Below are 13,609 nucleotides of genomic sequence, written 5' to 3'. Positions count from 1 at the left end.
AAATTACCTCCTTTGGACAGGATGAATGTTTCTTCTTTTGAAAGCTGCCTCTCTGCCAGAGTGATGATGGTCCATGATGTGTCTAGCAAGGGTTTCAGTTTGTGTTTGTGGCATTTGTTTAATTTTTGTTTTTGTCTTTCAGTGTGGTCCACCATATCTTTTTCCATTTTTCTGTAGGTGGGTTGTCACTTTTGTTCCAGTCTTGAGTGTTCCTCTTTTGATTGATGCTGAGGTGGAGTGATAGCAGCTCCTTTCTGTGCTAGCTAGTTCTTTGTGAGTACTGTGTGGCAACTCTCTAGACACTCCAAAATGCATTTGAGTCTCTCTTTGCGCTATTTTGACCAAGTGCGCTATTGTTCAGTGGAATGAGGTGGAGACATCAAATACACATTCTGGTTAATAGTAGGCTTTATATTTGCATTATAAGCCTTATTTAAATGTTATCTGTAAAAGTACATATTTCAGCACAAACCTAATTGATTCAATGGGATTTACTTCCAGGTAAGTGTGCATAGTCTGCAATTCTATTACCTTGTGCCCAAGTGTCAATCCCACTGAATCAATAGAGTTTGTGCTGAAATGAGTACTTTCACAGATGACACTTAAATATAAAACCTACTGTTAACCAGAATGTGTATTTGCTTTCTCTTCCTCATTCCAGCTAACAGTAACAATATTCATGTTTCGTCAAAATAGCTTGACAGAGGCTCTCATTCATTAGGGCTTGCCCCTGAGTAGACATTGCTGTGTAAGAGCTCTTTGTTATTGCCATGTACATGGGAATAATATTTGGATGATTTTCAGCTATAAATACTATTTTGTACTGTTCTTTCTGTCACAGGCTACTGCTACACTTACCTCTACTGTTTACTTTACCTGCGTTTCTGTCTTAGAAACATATGTAACCACTGACTAGCTCTTCATGGATGTAAGAGTCATTAAAGAGTCGAAACAATAGCTCATGAAAATCACTCAGTTACCAGAGCCAGTGCAACCTCAGTTACCATGGCTGTTTACTGTTGCTGAGTGATGAAGGATGCTTTTAAAGAAACTCGGATGGGCTTTAACAGTTTTACCACAATATCTTCAGGAGCATCAAAGATATGCTAGTGACCCAAACAAGCAAGATGCATCAAAGGAGCATATAAAGTTCAGAGACCATCTTTGATGGGCTGTAGGATCTTTTAAAGCTTTCAGCCATAAAAATGTAAAGTATCCTTTTCAAGAAAATGGCTTTGAGGTGCTTATTCAGCTTTGAGCTGAACAAATACAAGATTTTGGAATTATCTGTCTTGATACCTTTGCAACTGCTTCAATAATAGAAGACCTTACTTCTGTTAGTAGCTCCCCCCCAGGGATGTAGCCAAGGGGGGGGGGTTCTTGGGGTCTGGACCCCCCCTTCCATTAGAAAAATGAATGGTGTGTGCTGCTGTGCCGCCGCACCCAAGCCCCATTATAATGGTGGCACTTAGTCTGGACCCCCCCCCTTCCTAAAATCCTAGCTATGTCCCTCCCCCCCCCCACCAATGCTGCCTACTTAAATTTCTGGCTGAGTTATATTCTATGTCAGTAAAGGATAAAGTTGCTATACAAGTGGCTCATCAGTATTGGCCCTGGCATCTTTTGTAAATAAGCTGTCACATATTCACATACATCCACTAAAAGACTGTAATTTTAGTATTCACAACTTGCTTGATATTTCCAGCTCTTATTACAGCCTTCCTTTCCATTATACAGCCTTGCTGTTTTCCTGACAAGCTTGGAACAATGTCATCTGAAGCAAAACTTTGCCAGAAAACTTGTCACATTCCTTTACATAGCAGAATTTCACTTTTGAGTGGCTGGGGGGCAGAGGTGGGGAAGAACAGTGTTTTCCATATGAATAATTTATTGGGTTAATTCAAAGTGAATAGCCAACTATATTGTTAAAGATCTAAATAGAGAATGCAGCCTAAGGTGGAAGTCTTAAGAGTCTGTTACTACTGGGGAAATTATCAGAAATTATTGTGGGGCCTGCAACAAAATGTTGCAGTGTAAAGTGGCCTTATTTTTTCTTCCTTTCCCTTCCCTTATTTTTAAACAGCCCTATTGAACCTTCAGTGGTGGTAGAATTTTAAGGCATAGCTGTGTTAGTCTGTAAAATCAGTATGCAAAGGGATCTTGTAGAAGTTTTGTAGATCTGAGCCTTCTTCCTCAAATACATAGGGCCATTAAATTTATGAAAGCGTATGCTACCAACTTCTTCCTTTCAGTTAATCTCACAGGTGCTACAAGACCCCTTTGGCCTCTCAATGAGCTGTTTTATTCCCCTCCTATACTACATGAACACGTGTGTCTTTATACTTAGAATCCTAGGATTTGTAATTTTGTGAGGCACTTAGACTTTTCTGTCAGAGCACTCCAGTACTGTATTGTGGTGGATTGAATTGGAGCTCTCCAACATTCTGAACCCTCACCAAACTGCAATCCCAGGATTCCATAAGATGGAGCCATGCCAGTTAAAAATGATATCAAACTGCTCTAAAAATGTACTGTAAGTGGATGTGATGCCATTTTCGATATAACAAGAATTCATACTATTCTTAATATATCAGATAATATAATGAGCTGATTTACATCATTTGGCATTGTTACTGAACCTTATTTTGCTTTTAACAGCTGTTACTATGATCAAGTACTGGGGAATCTGGGTTTTTGATCAGGAACCTCATTATGGGGAATCTGGGTTTTTGATCAGGAACCTCATTATTTGAGCAAGAGACCAAACATACTTCCAGGTATGGTATGGTCCTAAAGATCAAAATCTCCTTCAAATGCAAATGTACCAAATGTACCATCAGTCCCTGTGTCCCTGCAGCCAGTGTAAAGTGTTATGCGCTAAGACCTGGCCATCTTCTCTTACCAGATTAGCCCTCTTCATTCTAGACCCCAGCTTTCTGCTTTTTTGCGTCTTCTTTCAATTCCAGCATCTCCTCACTTTGCAAGCCTAGATTTTAATGTGTCTACCTATGGCTCCAGCTGAGCCAGACACCAAGTGCCTATGTTAATCCAAACCGATGACAGCAGTACCTCCTGCTGAGGCCAAAGCTGATCAACCTAGTTTACCCTTCCTGTTCTTCTTTCACATCTGTCTGGGAAAAGCCAAACTGTTCATGATCAAATTTTTAATATATTGTATGTTTTGTAGCATTCCAACACTGCCAAAACAGGAGGAATGCTATCGACTTACTGTGTTGTAAAGAAAAATATAGGTGCTTAATATATATTGATAATATAGGCCTGCAATGAAAAAGCATTTTCCCAATGTTGTAGCTTTTTAAAATATATTTTTGGTTGCTAACTTTGAAAAACGTTTAAAATATTGTACTACACACAGTTCTTTCACAAATTTAATATTTTTATCAATTCAGTTATAATGTATTGAGGAGGATCTCCTACATAGCAGCAGCAGCAGCAGCAGCACTCTCTTCTTCCTTACATATTTATGCTACTTCTGTGAGATCTGAAGAAGGGTGATGTGAACCTTTTAAAAATAAGTTTCTCACCCTGGTGTGTGGTGTGTGCTCAGAGGGATTTCAAGACTTGTTGATGTACACTTATATCTATCTATCTTTGGAGGGGTGAGTGCCCATTGTATCCCCATGCTACAATAGTTACATCTTTTGTGCCTCTGTGTTTGTTGGAGAGAGAGAAATCCTATGCCATGCAAATATGAAGTTGGATCTCCTGGTTCCACTCTTCTGTTCTGAGGTATTTTGAAATGGGTAGAGAGCCTCTATGGATAGAGGAGGCTCTTTTATTCAGAAAACCTGCTTATACATATGAAGAGAGGAAGAAGGAAGAATGGAAAGAGTAGAGCTAACTCACTTCCCATTCTCATGTATTGAAGATGTCTGCTTCTCTATCTCCTGAATAAGGTTTGAGTTTCATTGCAACAAAGAAACATACAATAGTTGAGCAATGGGTTGTTACCCATGAACATTGACCATTGATCCACATACATTGTGCTATTTTGGTATTGAGGTTGCATAATGCAACTCTGCTGGTGGATATTTATGTTATGCTGAAACAATATAAGACTTTGGTCATTGTGTATCAGTGATTAGTACCCTGAGAGCATGGGTTGCTTGCACTGCTTTCTTGCTCACTGTGAAGTTTGGCAAGCTATTGTCAACTCCTATAAAACAAGTTTTGCTTATTTTTATCTGACAGTTGTCACAGAAAAGAAGCAGAGAGACCCATCACTAATTCCAGCCAGTGTTCTAGCCAAGCCATGGTTATTCTTTTTTTTCAAAAAATGAAGACAATAGTAATCCAGTAATTTGGACATTCACATTTCACCACTAAAGCCTGAAAGAGGAGAATTTGTGTCAACACTGATTAAAGATGAAAGATATAATGTTACATAGACACAGGGAAGATTGGGAAGACCTAATTAAATTTTAGAAATGAAACTGGGGACAAGAAATAGTACTCAACTTTGAAGTCTAATCAGCAGTAGTGAGAAGTATACTTGTTGATCACATAGATTATAATCAATTCATGTAATTATAAAATATACAATATTTTAGAGTTATATAATATCTTTTATTGTATTAACATATAAGATGTCCTCAGCTATTTAGCTGTAGTTACCTCCTCATACACTATTTGGAAGCCAATGTTGAAGCAAAATCGACTAATGAGGTGTCCAGTAAACCCGTTTATGAAATTAAACTAGATCAGTTTGAGCTAGTGAGTACTGATGACATGGACAAGATCCTTGGAAAGGTAAAAAAAAGCAACATGCCCTCTTGATCCCTGCCCATCATGGCTAACTGTTCAGGAGGGTGAGTCATTGATGGAACTTCTTAGACGTATCATCAATGCTTCCCTTGGGGAGGGTCATATACTATCCTCTTTGAAAGAAGTGATTGTTAGACCGCTCTTGGAAAAAACCTCCCTGGACCCCCTGGACATGAAAAATTATAGGCCTGTTTCTAATCTGCCATTTTTGAGCAAGGTGATCGAGAGGGCAGTTGCTCTTCAGCTCCAATTGGTCTTGGATGAAGCCAATTTTCTTGATCCATTTCAAACGGGATTCAGGACCAGGTATGGGGTGGAGACTGCCATGGTCGCTTTAACTGATGACCTTCGTCTAGCCATCAACAGAGGGTGTGTGACCCTGTTGGTGCTGCTAGACCTCTCAGCAGCATTCGATACAGTAGACCACGATATCCTTCTGGAATGCCTGAGAGAGTTAGGAATTGGAGGCACTGCGTTGCAGTGGTTCCGCTCCTCCCTCTCAGGCAGGTTCCAGAGGGTGATGCTCGAGGACAGTTGCTCTTCAAAAACAGAGCTTAATTGTGGTGTCCCTCAAGGCACCATCCTGTCCCCCATGCTATTTAACATCTATATGAAGCCGCTGGGAGAAATCATCCGTGGATATGGGGCTGGTGTTATCAGTATGCTGATGACACCCAAATATATATCTCCATGTCCCGGTCATCAGCGACAATGACAGATGGCATCTCTCCCCTCAACCAGTGTCTTCAGGCAGTAATGGATTGGATGAGGGAAAACAAGTTCAAGTTGAATCCATACAAAATGGAAGTACTTATGGTAGGGGCCCCCAAACCAGGTACTGGGCTGCAACCTCCAGTCCTAGATGGGCTCACACTCTCCTCAAAGGACTGTGTTCGCAGTCTGGGGGTGCTTCTTTACCCGTTGCTTCAGATGAGGAATCAGGTGACTGCGACGGTCAAGAGCGCCTGTTATCAGCTTCAGCTGATATGCCAGCTGCACCCTTTCCTGGAACAGGGTGACCTTGAAACTGTAGTACATGCGCTGGTAACCTCAAGACTTGGTTTTTGCAATGCGCTCTACATGGGGCTACCCTTGTGCCTAGTTCGGAAACTCCAGTTGGTACTGAATATGCCAGCCAGGTTGGTCACAGGAACAGCAAGGAGTGACCATATAACACCAATATTGAAGTCACTCCACTGGCTGCCTATCAGTTTCCGGGCACAGTACAAGGTGTTGGCTATCACCATTAAAGCCCTACATGGCTTGGGCCCAACCTATCTAAGGGATCGCCTACTTCCATATAATCCACCCCGTACACTCAGGTCCTCAGGGAGGAATTTATTACAGCCCTTAAAGACCAGGTTGATGGCAACCTCCCAGAGGACATTTTCTGCAGCCGCTCCCAATTTATGGAATGGCCTGCTGGATGAGATTTGTCAAATTACCAATCTAGAGAGCTTTTAAAAAGATGGATCTCTTCCGGCAGGCCTTCCCAGAATAAAATACTCGGCCACGAATTAGACTTACCATCTAGTGAACTCTGCCCATGATGATTATCACTTGTATTAGTCGGCTTTTAATATGTAGTTTTTAATCTTATACTGTTTAATCTTGTTTTAAGGGAGGGCACTATGTATACAAGGATGTATTTTAACTTGTTGTACGCCGCTTTGATTGCCTGGCAAAAAGCAGGATAGAAATAAAAATATTATTATTATTATTTGATTCAATGTTTTGAAATATATATCTGTTTGATGGAGAATTAGTTACCACAAATCCCAAGTTCCATGTTTTATAAATATGATATAGTATTATGTATGTTAGTAGGGAGTAGAAGAGAAAAGTTCATATGATAAGGACATATGTAAGACAAGAAGAAGCTAGCTTAAGATCGGTGGGAAGTGAATTAGGAATTAATAACTGGAAAGGATGTAAAATGGAATGGAGGATTAGATAATACGAACTTGTATATATGTTTTCCATGTACATCTTTTATGCTATCATGCAATTTATTTTCTATTTTTTAAAGTATTGAAATGTTATGAGAATAATTTAAAAAAGGAGAATTTGTGACTAGAATTTTGAGAGTCACTTTTTATAGTGCCCTTTAATTCAAAGGACAATTTGGAACATCTGAGGTCTATAAAGTTAAATTACAGTCTTGTAGATACTTTTTACTCAAATGCCCTTTGGGCAAAAAAAGCGGCTTATTTCGCTGCGATTCTGACTCGGATTCTGACTCTGATTCTGACTCAAATCTGACCCATTGTTCCCATTAAAAACGAGTGCAAACAGACCCGGGGTTTTTTTACCCCTGTTTTCGTTCCCATTGGTATTTTCCCTGTGGTAATTTGAAGTGGGTTATTTTGCTCCCTGTTCCCATTGCCCTTCCAAGACCTCTTTTTTAAAAAAATCAGCTGTCATTCAAGTGCTTAAGCACTTGATGTCACAGCCAATCAGCTGCTTAGGCGCTTTTCCCCGCTGGGAAAGGAAAAAGGGAGCCTCTCTTTGCCCCAATCCCTTGGCATCCAGCCTCTTCTGTGTCTCCCCATAGTTCCTCTGGGAAAGAGAGGACAGGAGCCTCTATTCCCCCAAATCACTTTGCCTCCCCCATTGCTCCCTGGGCTGTCTGGGGGGTGATCATGCAGGCATGTACTGCAAAGCCCATCTGTGTCTTCCCATAGTTCCTCTGGGAAAGAGAGAAGGAACCTCTAATCACCCCAAATCCCTTTGCCTCCCCCATTGCTCCCTGGGCTGTCTGGGGGGGGGGGCAGTCATGCAGGCATGTACTGCAAAGCCCATCTGCTGCTCAGGCAGAGGCAAAAAAATCCCTTGCTTAATCCGACGACGGCCTGCTGTGACGCGTTTAACAACTTCTTCACAGATAAAATCTCTCAGATAAGAGCCGACTTAGACGCCACTGTTGCAACAGAATCTATAGGCGAGGTGTCCAGTGACTCCGTCGACAAAGTTATTCTGGATCAGCTCCAATCAGTGAGTACCGAGGACGTGGACAAGCTGCTTGGTAAGGTGAGGAAAACAATCTGCCCTCTCGACCCTTGCCCATCATGGCTGGCCGTCCAGGGGGAGGATGCATTGAGGAGATTCCTCACGGATATCATCAACGCATCCTTTAGGGAAGGGCATGTTCCATCTTGTCTGAAGGAAGCGGCTGTTAAGCTGCTTCTGAAAAAACCTTCCCTGGACCCCCTGGATATGAACAACTACAGGCCTGTTTCTTTGCTGCCATTTTTGGGCAAGGTAATCGAGAGGGCGGTTGCTCTTCAGCTCCAAGCTGTCTTGGATGAAACCGATTATCTAGACCCATTTCAAACCGGCTTCAGGACAGGCTTTGGGGTTGAGACTGCCGTGGTTGCCTTGACTGATGATCTGCGTCTGAGCATCGACAGGGGTAGTGTGACCCAGTTGGTGCTCTTAGACCTCTCAGCGGCTTTCGATACGATAGATCACAGCATCCTCTTGGACCGCTTGGAGGGATTAGGTATCGGAGGCACTGCATTGCAGTGGTTCCGGTCCTACCTCTCAGGCAGGTCCCAGAGGGTGCTGCTCGGGGACAGTAGCTCCAGAAAGAGGGAGCTCCTTTGTGGAGTCCCTCAGGGAGCTATTTTGTCCCCAATGTTGTTTAACATCTATATGAAGCCGCCGGGTGAGATCATACGGAGTTATGGTGCTGGGTGCTATCAGTACGCTGATGACACCCAAATCTATTTCTCCATGTCTCGTTCGTCGACCTCGAATTCTAATGGCATCTCTTCTCTCAATGAATGTCTTCGGGCGGTAATGGGCTGGATGAGGAAAAACAGATTGAAGCTGAATCCGAACAAGACGGAGGTGCTCACAGTAGCGGCCCCGAAACCAAGAATTGGGTTGCAACCACCAGTCCTGGATGGGGTCACACTCTCCTCCAGTGACTGTGTTCGAAGTCTGGGGGTGCTCCTTGACTCGTCGCTCCTGATGACAGATCAGGTAAATGCGACCGTCAGGAGCGCCTGTTATCAGCTTCGGCTGATACGCCAGCTGCGCCCTTTTCTGGAAGTAAGGGATCTCGAGACTGTTGTGCACACGCTGGTAATCTCACGCCTTGACTTCTGTAATGTGCTCTACATGGGGCTACCCTTGTGCCTGGTTCGGAAACTACAGCTGGTTCAAAACATGGCAGCCAGGCTTGTGTCAGGAACACTCCGGTTTTGAGGTCCCTCCACTGGCTGCCTATTGGTTTCCGGGCCCAGTACAAGGTGTTGGTTATTACCTTTAAAGCCCTAAATGGCTTGGGTCCAAGCTATCTCAGAGACTGCCTCTTCCCATACAATCCTCCCCGCGCCCTCTGGTCCTCTGGGAGGAACTTGTTGCAGCCTCAAAAATCGAGGCTTGTGGCGACCTCCCAGAGGGCTTTCTCTGTTGTCGCCTCCAGGCTCTGGAACGACCTACCGGATGAGATCCGTCAATTAACATCTTTGGACAGCTTCAAAAAGGCTGTCAAGATGGATCTCTTCAGGCAGGCCTTCCCAGACTGAAATATCCTGGCCTCAGGATCTCAGGATCTCCCCCCTCCTCAGTAATGTCTCCAAAGCCCCCTTTTCTTTAGAACTGAAGTTGCAGTGGTTTGTTGGTTGGTATTATTTTGTTTAATTTATTGCTATTTTAACTAGTTATTGTGGTTTTAAATTAGATATGTTGTTTAATAACTTTTTAAGGGGGGAGGGAAATATATTGTTTTTATGCTGTATGTTATTTTAATGTTGTAAATCGCCCGGATTGGTTCACCACAGGGCGGTATATAAATAAAAAGCTCCCCTCACACATCAGTCTATGGATGTGGAGCAGAGGGGAGGTTGCAGGTGGAGTAATGTGTTTACTGCATTTGGATCTCAATGTAGCGCAATCGCCTTACCATGCTTCCCAATCCACTGGGGGAAAGGCTATGTGAATGGAAGAAAATGGTGCCGGTGATGCAGAAAGAGAACAAAGAGGGTGACACCTCCAGGCCAGCCCCTTGAGCGCTGCTCCTCCCATCTCCAGGTTCCCGAATCAGACACCCTTTCGTTCCCATTCATTTGCCCCGAATCAGATTCTGTTTTTTTAAACCGATTTATCAACCTATAATTCGGGTTTTCCTAGATAAACCAAATCAGATTCGAATCTCAATGGGAACGATTCGGGCTCAAATGGAAATGATGCACCCATAATTCGCATCCTGATCTGCGTTATAGGCCAATGGGAATGGCCCCTTTGTCATCCTGTCCCTCACTTCCTGTCCTCTCCTGCTACACTTACAGTTTGGCTATAGCAGGCTGAAGTATATGGCTACATCAGCACTGCAGAAATAATCCAGTTTGACATCATTTTAACAGCCATGGTTCAATGCTATGGAATTCTGGGGTTTGTACTTTTGTGAGACATTTAGCCATCTCTATCGGAAGGTGATTTGCAACTGGTTGTTGCAAATTTTCTGCTTACAAATACAAATTATCCTATTTGTGAGATACACTACTTTCCTTTACATTTACCAACATTATGCTTTGTAGGGATTCAAGTGTCATTAAGTTTTATACTTTTTATATAAAACATATGGACTGGAATATATAAGAGATTCTAGCCTTATCAGTGGGTGAACATTGATGTACCAAGTGGCACTAAGTGCACATACCAAATGATAACTGAACATTTGGTACATACATGCCATGCATCTGGAACTATCAGGACAGGAAATCAGATGACTCTCCCAAAGATGTTTGACTGCAGCTCCCAATATTTCTAGCCAGTATAGCCAATTGTGAAGAATGCTAAGGGAGCCATAGTTCAGCAACATCCTCATCCTGATCTAAGCCCTATTTAAATACTTGAAGGGATGTCATATTGAGGAGGGAGCTAGCTTGTTTTCTATTGCTCCAGAGAATAGGACCCGGAACAGTGGCTGCAAGCTACAGAAAAAGAGATTCCACCTCAACATCAGGAGGAACTTCCTGACAGTAAGGGCTGTTTGACAGAGGAACACACTCCCTCGGAGTGTAGTGGAGTCTCCTCCTTGGAGGTCTTTAAGCAGAGGCTGGATGGCCATCTGTCAGGGATGCTTTGACTGAGAGTTCCTGCATGGCAAGGGTTTGGACTGGATGGCCCTTGCAGTCTCTTCCAACTCTATGATTCTATGATTTTATGATTCTAAGGGAATATTACCAATATTTCTGTTGCTGATCAAACACTCAAGTAAATAGGGACATAGTAAAGTTCCCCTTCTGGCAGGAGCCCCTTCAAATAACCAACATTTCTTGTAGTTACACGCACACTTCAGTAAGCACATTGTGTGCATTTTGTTATGTTTACAGTAATTTTAAGATTATTGTAATTTTATACTGAGCCTATAATTTGTTGTTTGAAGTGCACTTTATGGAAGAGAATACAAGAGCTATATTTTATAAATAGATTCCTGTTGTCATCCAATATGAACAATCATCCTATGCTAAACTTGTGACTCCTTATTGATGGAAATGAGGGTAGGAAGAAGATTTTGATCTGAAGATATTTGATTGCATAACTGAGTTCCAGAGGTATCATGTGTCTCTTCTGGGAAGACAGGGCAATACTCTTCCATTCATGTGAAGGAAAAAGTAGGCCAAAAGTAGTCCTTGTTTTCCTGCTCAAATACCACAAGTAAAATGAGGCTGAGAATGTCATCTACCACCTCACGCCAAAGGCACTCAGTCAATAGCAGAAAATGATGAAACACTAGTCATTAATGTATGTAGACCTACTTCTTGTGTAAGGAAGGGTTTAGCTCATGAGTACTTGGCTGTCAGCTATAATCATGGTAGGAAGAAGGTGGAGGATAAACTGAAGAGAAAGGGAAGCACAGAAAGTGTCCACAGGTGGATTTGAAAAGAGATTTGCCATGCAACTGAAGTTAAATATATTTCAGAGTGCAAGGTACAAGGCAGAAGGCCTGTAAAGGGAAGCAGATCTTGGAAATGTATATGACACTTTCAGTGTGAATTCAAGGTGCTGGTAAGGACATTCAAAGTCCTAATTGGCTCGAGATCTTGATACTTGAAGGAATGCCTTTCTCTATATATTCCTGCCCAAGGTTTGAGGTCTGCTGGATGGACCATCCTCTGTTTCCATATGCGCTGGGAGGACATGGAGGGGAATCTTCTCTGCAATGACACCTCAGCTGTAGAATTCACTCCCCTTAGAGGCTCGGTTGGCACCAATTCTTCTGTAATTTCAGTAAGTTCAAGTGAAAACATGGCTGTTTACTAAAGCTTGTGGTGCATTATTGATTTCTTCCAAATTTGCACATGTAAGTGGTTTTAAATTGTCGCAACTCTTTTAAAACTGCCCTGTTTTAAGTGTTAATTGGTTTGATATGTATTTTACCTTTAAAATTATTTTACTATCTTGTTCTAAACTGTTCTAAAGTTTACTGTACTGGAATCCTCGATGAATGAATGAATAAATATAATGGAGAGATGAAGACTGGCCCAAGACACTTGGTTTCCAGAGATGAAGTACATGTTGGGACTGTCTTCTCTGTTCCACCTATAGAAATGGACTGCCAGTTGTATCTTACATCAACACTGGCAATGAGTTACCATCCTTGGTGGCTTCTTCTATGTCATGGGGCAGTGGATCCAGTCTAAGGCCCAGTACACACTGGCATTGAAATGCCACTCCTCTTTGCTGCACAGCGTTGCCGTAGCAACCAAACAGTGGGGCAACGCTTGCACAGCAAAAAAGAAGCTGCCTAGAGTGGCTTCTTTTTTGTGGCGTTGTAAGGGTTGCAACGCAACCCTATGATGCCGCTTTCTTTAAAAGATGTGTGGGTGCTCAGAAGTCCACACGTCATCTATACGCCCCCCGTGTGGGCGGTGCCGCTCAATAATGGCGCCGCCCGCACATCATAGGGCACAGGAGCATGTGGTTGGTGGGTGCTCCCGATCCCTACTATTGCTGCCAGGACATCCTTTCCTGGCAGTGTGTACTGGGCCCTAGTTTTAGTCTAAATGTGGATAGCTATCCAAGGTGCCAAATGCCATCTCTTAAATCTTAGAAACACTTTCAAAGTTTAGGCTAAACCCCAAAGTGGATTTGCTATTTCATTAGTGTAGAAACCACCAGCCACCATTTGATAGCATCCTTTACCACACCTAAGAGCTGAAGACCAGTTCAAGGGGTGAGAAGAGGCTGTGTGATATGTTCTTGACTTCCAAGAGAGGAATGACGGGGAGACACCAAGTCAAGGGACTGCTGCTGTTGCATCTGTTGCCTGAGGTGGTTCCTTTATTCTACCTAAGGCTTGGGCTGTCCCTGGGTGAGGTCTCCCAAATTACAATGCATCTCAAAATCATCCATCCTGGATCATAGCGCAGTGGTTTGTAGAAAGATGCATCAAAATGGCAAAGGAGCATCTACGGTTGAATACAGTGGGCCCTCCACATTTGCTGGGATTAAGGGCACAGGACCCCCATGAAAGTAGACCCCCCCCAAAAAAAAAAACCACTGATTTTTTTTAACCTGAAAGAACACCTCTCTATAAATCTCTAGGTTCTCCTAGAGGCACAGGACAATAATAAGACAATTATTTCCTTGCTCTGTATAAGGCAGGCCTGTACATGTACTAGGATATATCACAACAATCAGAAAGCATCTTCTTCTATACAGTATAGTACTCTCCCTCCCCACAATAGCACCCACTAGTAAGGGGATGGCATTTCTTTTTCCTTGGCCACCACTCAGCAGTGGGCACCAAGTACGCTTCTACTCATAGCTTGGAGCATTGGTTTAGGGAGGAAGGGGAAATAATTTTGTT

The sequence above is a fragment of the Sceloporus occidentalis genome, unplaced genomic scaffold (genome assembly GCF_023333645.1).
Source record: "Sceloporus occidentalis isolate IW3139 unplaced genomic scaffold, rSceOcc1.0.p SCAF_6, whole genome shotgun sequence".
NCBI classification, from domain to species: domain Eukaryota; kingdom Metazoa; phylum Chordata; class Lepidosauria; order Squamata; family Phrynosomatidae; genus Sceloporus; species Sceloporus occidentalis.
The sequence above is the reverse complement of the archived record's forward strand: the minus strand, read 5'-3'. Positions refer to the sequence as shown.